Source organism: Lethenteron reissneri, chromosome 25 (genome assembly GCF_015708825.2).
Source record: "Lethenteron reissneri isolate LAM-NWPU_2019-01 chromosome 25, ASM1570882v1, whole genome shotgun sequence".
NCBI classification, from domain to species: Eukaryota; Metazoa; Chordata; class Hyperoartia; order Petromyzontiformes; family Petromyzontidae; genus Lethenteron; species Lethenteron reissneri.
The window spans coordinates 6,601,413-6,617,596 of record NC_083803.1 but is presented as its reverse complement, the minus strand read 5'-3'; the positions used below and the strand labels follow the sequence as shown (position 1 = coordinate 6,617,596).

Below are 16,184 nucleotides of genomic sequence, written 5' to 3'. Positions count from 1 at the left end.
GTGGTGGGGGGGGGCAGTCGGCCCTTGGTGGGGGGGGGGCAGTGGTGGTGGGGGGGGGCAGTGGTGGTGGGGGGGGGCAGTGGTGGTGGGGGGGGGCAGTGGTGGTGGGGGGGGGGCAGTGGTGGTGGTGGGGGGGGGCAGTGGTGGTGGGGGGCAGTGGTGGTGGGGGGGGGCAGTGTGGGGGGGGGGCAAGTGGTGGTGGGGGGGGCAGTGGTGGGTGGGGGGGGCAGTGGTGGTGGGGGGGGGCAGAGAGGGCAGTGATGGTGGGGGGGGCAGTGGTGGTGGGGGGGCAGAGAGGGCAGTGGTGGTGGGGGGGGGGGCCAGAGAGGGACAGTGGTGGTGGGGGGGGGCAGAGAGGGCAGTGGTGGTGGGGGGGAGCAGAGAGGGCAGTGGTGGTGGGGGGGGGGGCAGAGAGGGCAGTGGTGGTGGGGGGGGGCAGAGAGGGCAGTGGTGGTGGGGGGGGCAGAGAGGGCAGTGGTGGTGGGGGGGGCAGAGAGGGCAGTGGTGGTGGGGGGCAGAGAGGGCAGTGGTGGTGGGAGGGAGCAGAGAGGGCAGTGGTGGTGGGGGGGGGGCAGAGGGGGCAGTGGTGGTGGGGGGGGGGCAGAGAGGGCAGTGGTGGTGGGGGGGCAGAGAGGGCAGTGGTGGGGGAGGCAGAGGGGGCAGTGGTGGGGGGGCAGAGGGGGCAGTGGTGGGGGGGGGCAGAGGGGGCAGTGGTGGGGGGGGGGCAGAGGGAGCCTGTTTGTCTCTCTTGACCATAAACCATGCACGTCTGCTTATTATCTGGGCTTGGCAATAGGATTTTTTCAATTTTAGCTGTGGCTTTGCTGAGGAACTGCCACTCAAGAATCGTGGATTAGCAAACAGGTGGTTATAATCCCGGTACAAGCTTAATGCACTATATAATAACATTGCACACGTCTGTCCTCATTGAAACCAGGAGGGCAGCGAGGGGAAGGCAATCTGCTGTGATGTAAAAATCTGCAGGTGTTGTGTTCATCTGCTTAAACCCCCCAAAAATGTCCACTGATGCGAAGTAAGGGGACATTTTTGCCGAAACGTATAAGGTAATTGTAAAATGAAAGTTATCTTTAGTTATGTTAATTTATGAGATGGAAGTATGCTTTGGTACCACGCAAAGTTTTGACAGTGTAATGTATTACATTTAAATGTGGATAAATAAGAAGGGCACAGCAGTATCATATGCAATACTGTTGAAACAGTACGAATCGTTTATAAAGAACATCGCCTTGACAAAAGTTGGTACAAGTTTTACATTGGCTTAAGCGAAGAACATATAATATCTGTGTGTAATTAAGTAGGTCCATAAGAATTCTTCCAAGCCCACTTTTTATGTGCGTTTTATTATTCACTACACTGTATGACTGTTATGCCAATATCCGTACATGGAAGTTATATATCCAAACGTTGCTTGTGTTTGCTGTACTGGCAAATGCGGTGCTTTCAAAATAATTGATGCACCCCACATGTGATCTAATATACCAAGAAATGCATTTATTAAAATTGTGAAATCAATTTTTTTTGGAACACTGAAATATGTATATATTGTATACTGCATAAAACACAGTGTTTGTAAAGATAAAAAAATAAACTGGTGTACTTTTATTTCTATATACAAATAATTTCGACTCTACAGAATGAAGTGCAATAAATGATTTACAATTACTGTTCGGTACCAGTAACTACATATCTACTTGAACATTTAAGTATGCCATCACATCATATACATATGAATTTACACTGTTAACATCTAATAAAGCCACGTATATTAGAGACAGCCAAAGGAATATGCCTGAGAGGGTGACCGCTGCTGAGATGACCAATGAAATCGGCTCATATGTGGGCACGAGATGGATTGCTTAGATGACCAGAACATGAGGGAGGGTGATAAATTGTGGAGGCCTTCATTCAGCAGGGGATAGAGCATGGCTAATAATGTTGATGCATTTAGATGATTTTGCTGCTATACATTTCCGCATGATAAGCGACGTTGTTGAGCGATCATTTGTGACCAGGTAACTTCTGAACAATAAGTTAATACCTCAGTGGGCTTTACCTGGTAAGATAAAATCAATTGTTTAGCTTTATATTCTTGGTTCTTTCGGTAAAGTCACATATAAGGGAAATAAAGTTTTTTTTTACCTTACCAATACTTTACACTCCTATGGTATTTTTGTTTTCTTTCTTGTTGTAACGTTCTGACCCACCCCTACTGGACATCTGTAATAAAAAAGAGCTTTATAGCTCATCAGATTCCTCCAGTGTAGATAATTATTTTGATTCTGGCTTCCAGACAAGGGAAGGAACATTGTGGGTGTGGTGGAGTTGTGGGAGAGCGCAATGTACGGGGCCATCTACAAGTGAACATTAGGGCAGCAGTGCAGTGTCCTTTAAAAAGGACAACGATTTTAGCATTCGCATTGGTCACACAACAGTGCCGGCAGCAATGATTGTTTTTTTTTTTAGACATAGCATGCGTCTGTAAATTGTATTTTACATCCCAGGGAGTCCTTTGTATCTATTTGGGTAATTACTGGACATCTGCGTACACTGCATATTTGTGAAAAAGAGCTTTTTAGCCCATCGGATTCCGCCAGTATAAAATAAATAGTCTGATTCTGAATTACAGTTTTGGATCGTTATTCAATATTATTATTATTTTTAAGATCACCAGCCCAGCTATGATCTATCCACTGCTGGATGAAAGACTTCCCAAGCCATTACCGTTCTCATGATCACGCGATGCAACAATCCATCTGGCTATTGTACGCAAGCTGATCTCTCGTGGAGGGTGTCCTCTGTGCCTTATTTCATATCTCTCATCTTCCCCCACATGTCTTTTGTTGTTTCATGTAATTTGGACGAACTTTGCTTTTAACCATACAATGCACTATTCACTGCTGTGCTAGTTTTTTTCATTAAAGTGATAAAACCCATTTCGTGATTTTCTTCGTCTAGGCATATGAATCTGTTGCCTAGAGTTGAGAATGTTGATGTCAAACTGACTTGTTGTTCGCATGTACGCGTGATCAGCTTTAACCTCTCTTTGGTCGGGAGGGTGGCACACACGTGCCTCATAGCATGACGGTCTGAGGATTGATTCCATATTCTTAGATTTTTTCGGTAAAGTCACGTAGGTAAAAAATTATAATTAATAAAAGTAAAATAAAAATAAATAATATAATATACTTTTATTAATTTAAATTTAAATTTTTTACCTACGTGCCTTTACCGAAAAAAACCTAAGAATATGAATCCTTGCAATCACGAAAGCTTCAAATCTAGGATTGATTCCAAACCTGTCAAACCCTTATCAGTGCCTACCTTATTACAGACCAATTCAGACCTTATTGGTCATCCCGTGCCCTTATAAATCTCAGCGTTCATCCTACAAAGTCCCATCACAAGGGATAAACAAACAAAAATATACTCAAGTTCCCTGTACAAGTCACGTAGGTAAAACATTTAAATTAACAAAAGTAAAATACAAATCAAATAATATAATATACTTTTATTATTTTTTATTTAAATTTTTTACCTACGTGACTTTACCGAAAAAACCTAAGAATATGAATCCTTGCAGTCACGAAAGCTTCAAATCTAGGATTGATTCCATACCTGTCAAACCCTTATCAGTGCCTACCTTATTACAGATCAATTCATACCTTATTGGTCACCCTGTGCCCTTATAAATCTCAGCGTTCATCCTACAAAGTCCCATCGCAAGGGAGAAACACAGAAAAATACTCAAAATGCCCTGTACAAGAATACAGGTAAACAGTATGGGTTGACAGGTATGTGATTCCCGGCATGGGCGCCTTTCCGTGGAATTCGTATGTTCTCTCCAAATCTGCATGGGTTTCCTCCAGCTTCTCAGGTTTCCTCCCACAGCTAAAAAAGAAACATAATGTAACTGATATTGGCCAAACATCCCAAGACTAAAAAAATACCGGCAAAATAACTCAATTGGAATTACACATCGCAACATCGCCCCCGACTGCAAAAACTTGGCAGGACCCCTCTTGAAAAAGTCCTGAGACACAGTGTGGCTTTTTTTAGTAAACAAGCGTAAGAATACTAACACTTATTAATAACAAAAAAATTGTACCTCTGCTAGAGTGGAATATGCATTACACCAGCCTATGGTCGTATCTTGTGTTGAATTTGTTGAGGACAGAGATACCGCTACAATTTTGCCTTCAGAATCGAGTTAACCAAATTTCTAATTTCACCACTTCATATTTTTCTCACGCACGCCTAGTTCCTTCTTATTTTCAAGATGCTTTCGATTATTTTCTGACGACAAACTCTAAAAGATGCTCATTCTTCACGCAAATGCCAAATCTACCAATGACCTTGTTTCTGCACCGTCTACAATTGTAATGCAATAGTCATCCATTTCGATGTTGTAATGTGTTTTTGGCCTAATGTAGTCGTCGGTGAATTCCTTTCCAAATTTTGTCTACTTCTTCATCTTCACGGTGTGTTATTGGCACATATATCACCTGGGACTCTGATTGTGTCAATCGTTTTGGCACGAGGGTATGTAACGGAGTAGGGGGGGGGGTTAAAAATCACTGGGTAAGAACGTGACCCCTTGTTGATTTTACCGTTGCTATGTACAGCGCACAGAACTCTCTGAAGAATGGAACCTTGTCGAACTGGAGACAGAATTTAGGATAAATAATTTGGGACATATTTTGCCTCAGCAAGGTGAGAAGGCAAGGGACAGAACTCCATAATTCTTGAAAATGTAAACCTTTTCTGTTACGCAGGTCGTGATTTACGAGGAAAGGAATTCTTACTTTTGCCGGGAATCAAACGTAGGGTTTTATGATTCAAGAGATATTTCTACTAAAATTAAGGCTCTCGAACCGATATTATGCAGTATTATTCAGTTAAGCTGCGTCGAGCTCAAATAACAAAAACACTCACCACATTTGTCAATAACACTGCATTAAAACTAAAAAGTATATAATAGGCGACATTTCAGGCATTGGCCTCTCTTCACAGAACATAGATAATTGAGAGAGGTATTGTTTAGCAAAACTACTTCAGGGCATTCATAAATTAGATTCTGTATTGGTATGTTAGCTACTACTGGTGACGCTATATCCGTACATCTCTATGGGCCCCCTCTTTAAGCCGCTGGCTTTGTCGACAGGTGAGACCACCACGGCATGATTAAAATGCCTGCATGCTATTACAGGGTTGATGTAACTACCAGAGGTCTGACTGTCAAATCTAAGGCTGGCTAAAAGCAGCTGAGGTCAGACCATCTGTGCGCCAATCTGGAGATCTCCAGACTTGGCACGGCACCCGGATCAGGGCTGGTGTCGGACTTGCTCACGCTTGGATAGGAATGAATGCAGGCCCCACAAAATGCATCCATCACCACTTGACTGGTGGTGATGCGCTTGGAATTTCGACTGTCACTAAATATGTAAATACAGCACCCGGAAAGTCATGACCTTCCGTGCATGCGATTAACAAATACATGCATTCCTAGATACAAAATGTGACTCAAGAAAAGCAAGTGGACTTGGTAAGGATGCATCCCTGGAGGGGCCAATGGTCAACAGTAATGGAGTGGCAGCGATGCTTGGGAATGTGTCGGAGAGGACATCAGTAGATGGGTAGATGCTCTGAAATTAGCTTGTGTGTAGGAGCTAGGTGGATGGTTGCATCAACAACTTCATCCAGCAGTAGATTGATCATGGTTGATGATGATATATGTATATAAAAAAGACTTAATCATACATGAGATGGCAATACTTGTGTACTCCATAAACAACGAGGATGCACTTAACAATCTGCTAGCTGAAGCAAGCTGCAGTGTTAAACCTTCCATTAGCTGTGTCCGCTTCATTAAGCAAAGTAATGCGCACTAAGCAATGTGCCGTTCTGTTAAAGGTTAGCTACTGTACTTTATGCCAAGCAATTAGAGCTCAGCTGGGACAAATAAGTTGCGGAAGCATATGGCTAATATGGCAATTTAAAAAACGTAGGAAGTTTAATTAACAAAATATATTTCCTACTTAAAAAGCCAACCAAAAAAATTATTTAAATCCTTTATGTAATATTGCAACATTGTAAAATCCTAACACAACAGAGTACTTTGCTAGGATAGATGACATACATCATGAACGTCATTATCTTTATCATCATCATGGCCATCATCATCATTTACCTTTATGCTTATCATCTCATCACAATAATTATAACTCGCTTTATCTGAATCATTTACAATATTGTATCACAAGTAAGTCCCACGATCTATCTTTGTAAATGCAAACGTGTAACATTTGATCACTTTATTCCTTTGCAAGTGCATTTTCTCTGAGCAAATCTGTTGTGAATTAGTTGTAAAGCTTGCCGTACTGTACTGCATGTTAATCAGCTTGCTTGTAACAGCTTTGCTAACCCTTTCTATCCATCTTTTCTTTGGCTTGCTTCTTGGCCTCCTTACTAACATTCTTTGAATCCATTATCTGCCTTGGAAATCTTTCTGTGCCCATTCTGTGCACAGCCCCTAATCTACTCTGAGCCTAATGCCATCGTTTGCCGTGTATTTTTTTCCCTTGAAAGTTGTGCCAAATACTTCGTGGGGGAAAAAAGCAAGGGGGGCGGAGGGGGGGTTAAGTGCCTCGTAAAGTTCACATTTCAAAGAGGAAAAATATTCCCCAAAGAAAAATAAATTTACATCTCGTTTTTTTGTTTGTGTGTGAAAGGTATGTGTTACACCTGCTGTCAACGCACATATGATGTACGCTTTTACAACGGACGCAGCAGCATCGTTCGGTGTACGATTGTAATTAATAGGGGGAGTTGTACCTCACTTCAGGTAAAGCTGACTCACTCATATTGGAAATCCCAAGCGATCGAGCCTTTGTGTGTCAGCATGATAATTCTGGCATACTCTGGCACAAGCCACTGGCTACTTGTCATGACACAGAGGCGTGCCGAGAGCCAACACTGTACTTGAGACAAAGGGTCTGATTCAGGTGTTGGTGAATGTCCTTTTTTGTCTGATTTCTTTTTGGCAAAAACGTGCCAACGTCTCCATCACCAATAATGGATGAAAATTGCTAGAGTTGAAGTATTTTGGCAGTTTTGTCAAACTATGAATTTGGCCCCAAATTTCTAAGATGCCCTGCCCCTGCATCTTCAGCTCCTCGACTCCCCCACCCGGGCCTCTTTTCGCCATTGCCAGGCTTTGGGATAACCCGCTGGGACCTCAGTCCCAGTAAGTGCCAGTCCCTGGGACACCTGTCACGACTCCCCCCGCCGCTCTCTGTGACCCTGATAATCATTATTCAGTTTATACAAGCGAGGAGTTTAGTGAGCCAATTTTTTGTGTTGTTATGAATAATTGTAATTTAATCTAAAGTGGACAGGTTATAAACAGGCCGCTGTGCTGGGTGCTGTGTGTGTTCATGTGGAAGTAGAGTGAGTCGAGAGTGGTGCTGGCCACCCACCCCCCTCGTGTGCCGTGCCGGCCTTCATAGGTGTTCGCTAACAACACTTGCTCCAACAGTCTGTTAAGGTTATACGGGGGATCTTTGTATTCGTCTTTGCAGAGGGAATGGCAGCATCATGCTTAGAGTGTTTTTGATTTCTAACCACGGCTAATATCAGTAGTGAGTGATATCTGAAGCAGTCCTGGGCCTCTCCTAGGTCGAGTGAATCTTAAATGAAGTACCTGGTCTGGTGTGCTCACATCAACACAGGATGAGATCATCGTGGTTGGGTGTGGTACTGGCCACACCATCATCCCCTTGTATTGTCGTGCAGCCCTGAATACGTTCTCGCTAACATTCCATAAGGGCTATATGGGGGGGGGGGGGGGTCTGTGTTACGGGTGTAAAAAAAACGAACACTGCTTCAAAATTGCACCTCTTCAGAGATTAAAACAAAGAGAGTCACTCTTCCACATGGTCTTCTCACGTATAATGCTGCCCACAAACATTTTACAAGTAAATGTTGTAATGGCATATCTGACCACAAGGGAGACGTATATTTGTTGGAGTAAATGTATTATTCACAGGCCACTCGTGTTCTCAAAAGCAGTGAGAAAAATATCATATTACATCTGGAGGTCAAATTATTAAGGGTAAATTGCCATGTAAATCACTCCAAGGAAATGCACTAAGTACCATTCATATGTGATTGGATGGCAATGGTAACCCTGATGCGTAGGTTTTCACGGTTGTACTGTATTTCTCTCTGATGTTTTTCGGTTTGTACTGCATGTTGTTCAGCACGATGTCCGATGTTTCACTCCACACTGCTGGAGCAGTTTCAGGCAGAATGCCCCCAGCACGTGGAGGGAAAAGCATGATGTTTGACATTCTGCTCCACACGAGGAGCTGGGAGCGTGATGGGTTTTTTTTCAGCAAGGATATCTTAACATGTAGAGCAAAATATCATGCTGAATAACATGCAGTACATCCCAAAAAACCCATCAAAGATCTCGCCAAAGTAATCTTTACTGGATTCTCTACCTGTAATATTTAGTTTAAAATACAATAACGATGGCATTATAATGCGTGATTGCCAATTTTTTGTTCAGTTTATTCTGAATACGCTCAAAGACGGGTCTGCTTTTATCATTCTTGGTAGGGAGCTTGTGTCAGTCATACAAAGACAGAGATTGCCCTTATTTGTGGCAAATACCTCATCTGGACACAATCAGCGTGCATGCAATGTTGTGGGTCCTATTTATTCATCAGTTAGTCCCATGAGTGGCAGTTTTCAAATGAAAATAAAACAACCGCTTTGAATTTCTCAGATATGATGCACTTCAAGTGCAGAATGTGAATTAGGCATAGACTGGACTGTTTTTTTTTTATATTGTGTGCACTTTTCCTCTTTCTGTTGTGCCCTTGCTTGCATCATGGTTTTACCATTTGACCCCAGAAATAATGAGATATGATTTTATCTATGCAGAAGAGTTATTTCTAAATGTTTTGCCACCCATTAGGCATTTAAATGAATGAAATGTATGTTTCCCTGTACCTCAGGCCATCATATCACACCACATCATAAACAACTTCAATACCTTTAAATTAACGTTTAAATAGCTGGAGAAAAATGATTGTTTTTTCCTGTACGTATCCTATAACGATTGGCTGTACTGTTTATTGCTTTTTTCAACAATGAAGGAATGAACAATGGAATATTACATTTTATTATATTTTTTCACGTTTGATTGGAAATATTTGAACACAGATGACACGAGGAAAAATACAATAATTCTGGACACGGAAATGTTCATGAAATAAGCAGTGCTTCGTGAAAAACGATCCATGCGACCACACTAACTTTACAGTTCCCTTCGCCTCCGCCCCACATGTGCTGGTTCTGCAGGGCTACTTCCAGGCACAATTTAAGTGTATAGTCTGACTAAAAATCACAGCATCATTCAAGATCAACTATAAGACTATCATTTTAAAAGTTAGTCTTCAATGGTTCCTTTGTAAACTTTGTTTTAACTTTTTTCAAAGCTCTCAGTAAAAATGGTTTTGTGATGCTCATTGTAGACGGTCACAATCTTTGCTATTGGCTGATGCCCAGCTCCAAATGCCGGATGAACAGTGAAGTCACTTGGGTTTTGCTCTGGGAATTTTTAATCCGTGGAATTTTTTGGGTGTAAATTTAGATAAATGAATGGGGAGCTCTGCCAACAAAAGCAAAGGGTCATCAATAAACACCACCGCTTAAAGATCTCTGTGTACAACTTAATTTATTTTACAAAACACATAGCTCTCCATGCGATGCCATTAATTATAATGTTACTCCGTAGACAGTATTGTGTTTCGGATCAAGTGGAACATGTTTAAACATTACATTCATCACTGCATGACTGTTTTGCAAAACCAGATTGCTAAGAAATTGCATGCAGTGTTGCAATCATTGGGAGAGGGCTCAACAAAACACAAAAAAAACAGTTGGTGTTTCGTATAAAATTATACATATATATATCTTCTAAGCTAGCCTATTCTGTGTAGTGTCGTCCTCACAATTGAGAGTTAACATCCATGGAAGAAGCTCGCCATATTTTGCGATCTTCTGCATCCCTCATGCAGAGTCCTCTCCGACTGTTCACGCTCTCTCACGAACTTGGTCCGTTTCCCTTCCTCTTCCCCTTTTCCACTCATCCATTTTTTTCTCTTCCAGATTCATCTGTATCATATCTCCAGCTGTGACCCTCTTAGATAATTCCCACAATGCCACATTATTTCACACAAGTCTGCTTGCCAAGGGGGGTTATTTTTAAATGAAAACATAGAACTAGAACACGAATGTAATGTCATTAAAGTTTAATTGCCTTTTATGTTTGTACGAAGCCAACATTGGAGGCTTCAGACTGGTCATTGCATGTTATTTTATCGTAATTTCACGTACTTTCATTTAAAAAACACTGAAAAGTACATTCTTGGCTTGCAACAATTTGGAGCATTACTTTTCAAACTAGGCTTCGTATTTTTCTGTTCTGTGAAGCGATGTTTCTTAAGGTGCAATGGCTAAGCCAGTAGAATAGAGCATTGTAGTATATTAAATGTATTCTGCGTTTTGGTATATTTGACCATATCCAGGAGTGAACATAAGCAGCATCATGCACTATTCAATCATATTTGTCATAACGGCACCTGTCCTACGATATCTACAGACCACACCAATGCACTGTAAGCCCAGCCTTTGACAAATGATTTTTCTTTGTAAAGCATCTGTTTAGAGTAATAGGAAAAGATTGGTGTGTGAGGTCTGGTGCTGCCCTGTCATCATCGTAAGAACATTGCTGGTGCGTGCCAGATCGTGTCTGGAGAATCACAGACGTGTGGGTGATCATTACGGTCTGTGTCAAGCAGGTGCTGAAAAATTATCTGTTTCTGAGAACTACATTTTCCATTTTGTTTCTGTTTGGAGGATAAATGCTGAAAAAGTAATGATCCAGCAACATTGACCAGCCCCTTGTTACGAGATTGAATGTGATCCTAAATAGAATGAATAGTTGCTGGCAGAATGTATAGTAGTTGTCATCTACAGTTGTGCTAGGAATTCCAATTGCAAAAGATGCACATGTTTTGCCTCATTTCCAGCCAGGTCTGCTTTACGAATTAGGAACTCTATCTTCTCCTACAAGATTGAGCGTTTCATAGCTTGCATGGGCAACTTTGTGGAATTTCTCCTCACGGAATTCCGCCTCTTGAAAGGTTGTTGAACAACTCAAACATGAAACAACAACAACAGAGTTCACCTTTCTGGTTGCTTTATTTTTTGACACAGGTGCTAGGAATTCAAACAGCACGTCTAAATAATGCATTCGATAATACTATAATTTGTGTTAGAATTATTCGTTTATGATCCGTACAATATAGTTCACCACAGCCGTTATTTCACAATGGCGAGCTCTCTTGCAGTAACATTTACAATGAATACTTTTTTTTGTCCTCTCGGTGAAAAAGAATCCTGAAAAATTGCTGTCAGGATCGTCTTCTTGTCTCAATTTAACGAGGACAAGTATAGAATTTACAATTACACTATATCGTATTGATATATGAAACTGTCAGATGAAGCCCAATTTATTTTTGTCCAGTGATTCTTTTGTCGACATTGCACCTTAGAAGAGTATTATGGTGTAACGGTTATGAATTGGCCGTCAAAAGAGCGAGTCTCTATCTGGTGCCTCAAGATAATCGAGCTGCATTTACACGGAGCCCATTTCCTTTCCCAAAATTTGGCACGCCAAACTGGCAATCGTCTGAGCTGAATGGGAAGCTATCGCGTCACTACCACTGGAGAAAGTTACTGAGAACTTAACAGACTTACCCATGTCAACAGAGATTTTTTAAAAAAAGTTGAGTGCAGTGACAGAATTAAGCAAAGCAATGGATGCGAAGCGAAAAAATGCACGTAATGAATGATTGAGGTTGTGCTCTAAAAATATTATAAGTAATATATAATTATATGGCAACTCAAAATAAAACAAAGACATTATGCTCGTTATATATATAAAGCTACGCTTTCTAAAGGTAGCGAAATGACAGTCATTAATAATAATTAAGCTAAACGTTAAATATAAATGTATCTGAAGTCTGCTTAAAATTACATTCATGTTAAAAATGACTTTCCTGGAATATGACATTGCTTGGCATTGATTCAGTTTTGCAGCATTAATCAACGCATTTGACAATAGAATAAAAATCCAGTGTAAGATGCGCGCGCACCAATGACAGAATTGGCTGCACCAGCCTTTAACATCCATCTAAACTTATCAATGTATGTGTCTGCTTCTGCTCTGATAAAAAAAAAACATTGATTTATCGTTGCCTGTGAATGCTATTGAGTTGTTTGGGTAAAGAAAAATAGGTTTCTTATGTGGTTGGGGGATTAAAATCTAAAACAGTGATTATCCACTTTTTTTAAAGGAGACCGATATGAAAGAGTACACAAGTATGTGTGACTTTTACCTGTTCGGGGGGGGGGGGGGAAACAAATGTGGTTTAAATGCGTCCTACTTTAAAATACTAAGGCAAAAATATAGGCAGACATTCATTGGAAACAGTACTTTAGTGATATCACTGTGTAACAATTTTTTTTATCCTGGGTAGTAAGTGTTATTTCCTATTTTTTTATGCCTCAAAGGTACAGAAAATGGCTATTATTCCCCACAAACTTTGCTTTTGTGACCAGGACAGTGATACTTTGAAATTTATATCTTTTCCAGAACATGCCAGATAGATTCAGTGCTGAGTAAACTTGAGTAAACTTGGAGTAACTTCTAGAACATTCTAGAACTTTCCAGTAATATAAATAGTAGTATAAATACAGGAGCCTTAAGCCCACCAGTTCAGTTTAGTTCCAGCTGCCTCAGTGTATACATATATGCATTTTTCTGAGATGGCATCAAGAGGCTGCAAGCATCCGGCAGACGCATTTTGCTATGTCTGCGGACGATTTATCAAGACAAGAGTGAAAAAGTACTCTGTGGAAGCATCTGCTAAGATGTGTGAGGCCTACAAGGCATATTTCAGCATGCCTGTTGGTGATCAAGACAAACCCTGGGCACCTCATTTCACATGCGAGCAATGCAAAAAAAACTCTGGAAGGTAAGATGGACAATTGTTGCTCGGAATTTTATGTTATAAAATTACTTTAAAAAATGTGAAATTGTAAAAGTTTTTAATTTTCAAATGTTTTACAATTTTCAATGTTATTGAAAAAATATATATCATATATGAAAAATGTTGCGAGAATCTCTTACACATTAGTCATAGGTGAAATAAATTTATTTTTGTAGGATGGTACAGAGGGAAAACGAGAGCCATGAAGTTCGCTATCTCAATAATTTTGTGGGAACCCACTGACCACTCAAGCAACTGCTACTTCTGCATGGTGGACCCTTCCAAACGTCGGACTGGCAAGAATGCACCTGCTATCACGTATCCAGACCTTCCTTCATCCATTGCCCCAGTACCACACTGCCATGAGCTCCCCGTACCCACTCCTCCGGAGAGAGAGCAGCCATCTTTTGAAAAAAGCAGCAAGTCAGAGAGCGAGGAAGACGTTGTAGATCCAGATGACAATTTCAGAGATGGAGCTGAGGAGAGAAACCCATACTACCCCAACCAAAAAGACCTCAACGACTTGATCAGAGATCTTGGTCTCACCAAGTCCAATGCCGAGCTTTTGACGTCTAGGCTCAAGCAGTGAAACTTGTTGGATAAAAGTGTGCAAGTTGTAAATCAGAGGAAGTGTCACCAACCTTTTTGCAGCTTCTTCACCCATCAAGATGGGCTCTGCTTCTGCCACAATGTGACCAGTCTGTTCGAGGCAATCGGAATCGCCTGTAACCAGAATGAGTGGCACCTCTTCATTGACAGCTCATCCAGGAGCCTCAAAGCCATGCTGCTCAATAATGGTAACAAGTACCCGTCTCTTCCCCTGGCTCACTCGGTGCACCTCAAAAAGGATTACAACAGCATCAAGACCTTGCTGGATGCCTTGAAGTATGATGAGTACTGGCTGGGAGGTCAATGGAGACTTCAAAATGGTGGCATTCCTGATGCGTCTCCAAGGTGGTTTTACCAAGTTTCCCTGCTATCTTTGCCTTTGAGACAGCAGGGACACCAAGGCGCACTACCACAGGTGGGACTGGTCACAGCAGACCGAGTTCTCTGTGGGGAGGAACAACGTCAAGTGGGAGCCACTGGTGGACCCCAGGAAGGTGCTGATGCCATCACTGCACATCAAATTGGGCCTTATGAAACAATTTGTCAGAGCTGTAGATAAGAAGTCGGCTGCCTTCAAGTAACTTCAAGACTTCTTCCCTAACCTGTCTGAGGCAAAGGTCAAAGCCAGGGTCTCCGTCGGACCACAGATAAAGAAGATCCTGGAGTGCAATGAATTCCCCAAGAAGCTTACTAGTAAGGAGAAAGTGGCTTGGGACAGCTTTGTCGCAGTGGTTCGTGGCTTCCTGGGCAATCACAAGGTCGAAAACTATGTGGAGCTGGTTGAGACTGGTGAAGAACTACGGCACAATGGGCTGTAGGATGTCCCTCAAATTCCATATCCTTGATGCTCATCTTGATAAATTCAAGGAGAACATGGGAGCGTACTTGGAGGAGCAAGGCAAGCACTTCCACCAGGATATACTGGACTTTGAACGCTGCTACCAAGGACAGTATAACGAGAACTTGATGGGAGGCTACATTTGGGGGCTGATTCGTGAAAGTGATTTACAGTATAATCGTAAATCTCAAAAAACTACTCACTTCTAAATCTTTTGTAGTAATTTTTTGTATTACTTTAGTATAAATACATGTTAATTTTGATTCATATGTTGTTATTTTCTGACTTTATGTGAACGAAAACACACAAATTCGCCTGTCTTCTCATTGAAAATAGCTACATTTCAAAATATCACTGTTCTGGTTACAAAAGCAAAGTTTTTGGGCAATAATAGACATTTTCTATACGTTTTAGGCACAAAAAATTACGAAATAACACTTACTACCCAGGAACAAAATTTCTGTTACATAGGGTATTCATTCAGAATGTATCAAGATTAATTCAAAGTCAATGCTCACCCACTGGTTTCCTGTATCATGGAGTAAACATTCGTGGAGCACACTGACTGATAGAACTAACATTGAAGCCACCTACACGAGTAGCATTTTGTGTTCTTCTTGTTATTCTTCTCATTTGTTAATCAGCAGTCTAGCACAGTGTCAGGCTTAAACAGCAAAGGCTTATTAGAGCCAGACTGCTTGACAGACGATTGACACTATCTAGCAAGAATACGAATTGCCACTTGTTTCAGTTTTGAGTCTGCTCTGTTAGTCTATGAGCCCACCGGAAGTGGCATAACTTCAGCAATTCCAATTTAATGATGTGGCCAACAAAAGTGAATTACGTGACAACCAAATGAAATGAGTGGGGCTATCAAATAATGCACTCTTATTAGCTGTATACATAAATTGGTACGACTAATGTTTTGCTACCGTAGATGGTACTGATGTCCACTCTGGTCCATGGAATCATATGTAAACGTTGGCAGATGTTCAGCGTGATGTGGAGAACGTCTGCTAATTTTGAAAGAACCTCTAGTATTGGAGGGGCAATAATATATAAAAAGAACAATTCATATTTTGGACATTTTTATTGTTTCCGCTCATATCTTCAAATCATGAATTCCTGTCACAACACAATATATTTATTATTTTCCAAAGCCATCATTAATCATTTTATTGCTTGATAATTATAGTTCTATCAAACATAAGTGCATAACATTTGAGGTGTGCCAAAACTCTAAGAAATACATGATTGAATATGCATAGTCCATTTTTTTGCAGAAACAAGATGTTAAGCCGCTATTCTAGAGGTTCCTATAGGAACCAGCAGCTGAGTCCTGGGTAGATTTCGGGAATAATTTTTAATTATACACTGTAGCTTTGGGCAATGTGCCAGACTTTGAGTAGTTTTAGAATTGTGTTTTTTTTGGTTCATTTATGTGCACTATCAGTAGAAGGCACACCAAGGGTGAATCAAATGAGCACGCAATGTATTTTCTCTAATATGTGTGCTCTTTTTAAGTGCAATGCCTGCAGTGTTAATTTCAAAAACTTGTAGTGTAATTGGCACCTATAATGGATGCGTGCTAG

At 41.2% G+C, this 16,184-nt stretch overlaps 1 protein-coding gene across 1 annotated transcript in view; it reads left to right on the top strand.

Moving 5' to 3' along the window:
* The first annotated feature begins 12,907 nt into the window (after positions 1 to 12,907).
* Positions 12,908 to 16,184, top strand: part of LOC133347109 (leucine-rich repeat transmembrane protein FLRT3-like) — a 39,173-nt gene continuing 35,896 nt past the window's right edge. Inside the window, exons 1-2 of the mRNA XM_061559072.1 lie at positions 12,908 to 13,130; positions 13,322 to 14,248. The gene's annotated coding sequence lies outside the window, so the exon portion shown is untranslated. The remainder of the gene's footprint in view (positions 13,131 to 13,321; positions 14,249 to 16,184) is intronic.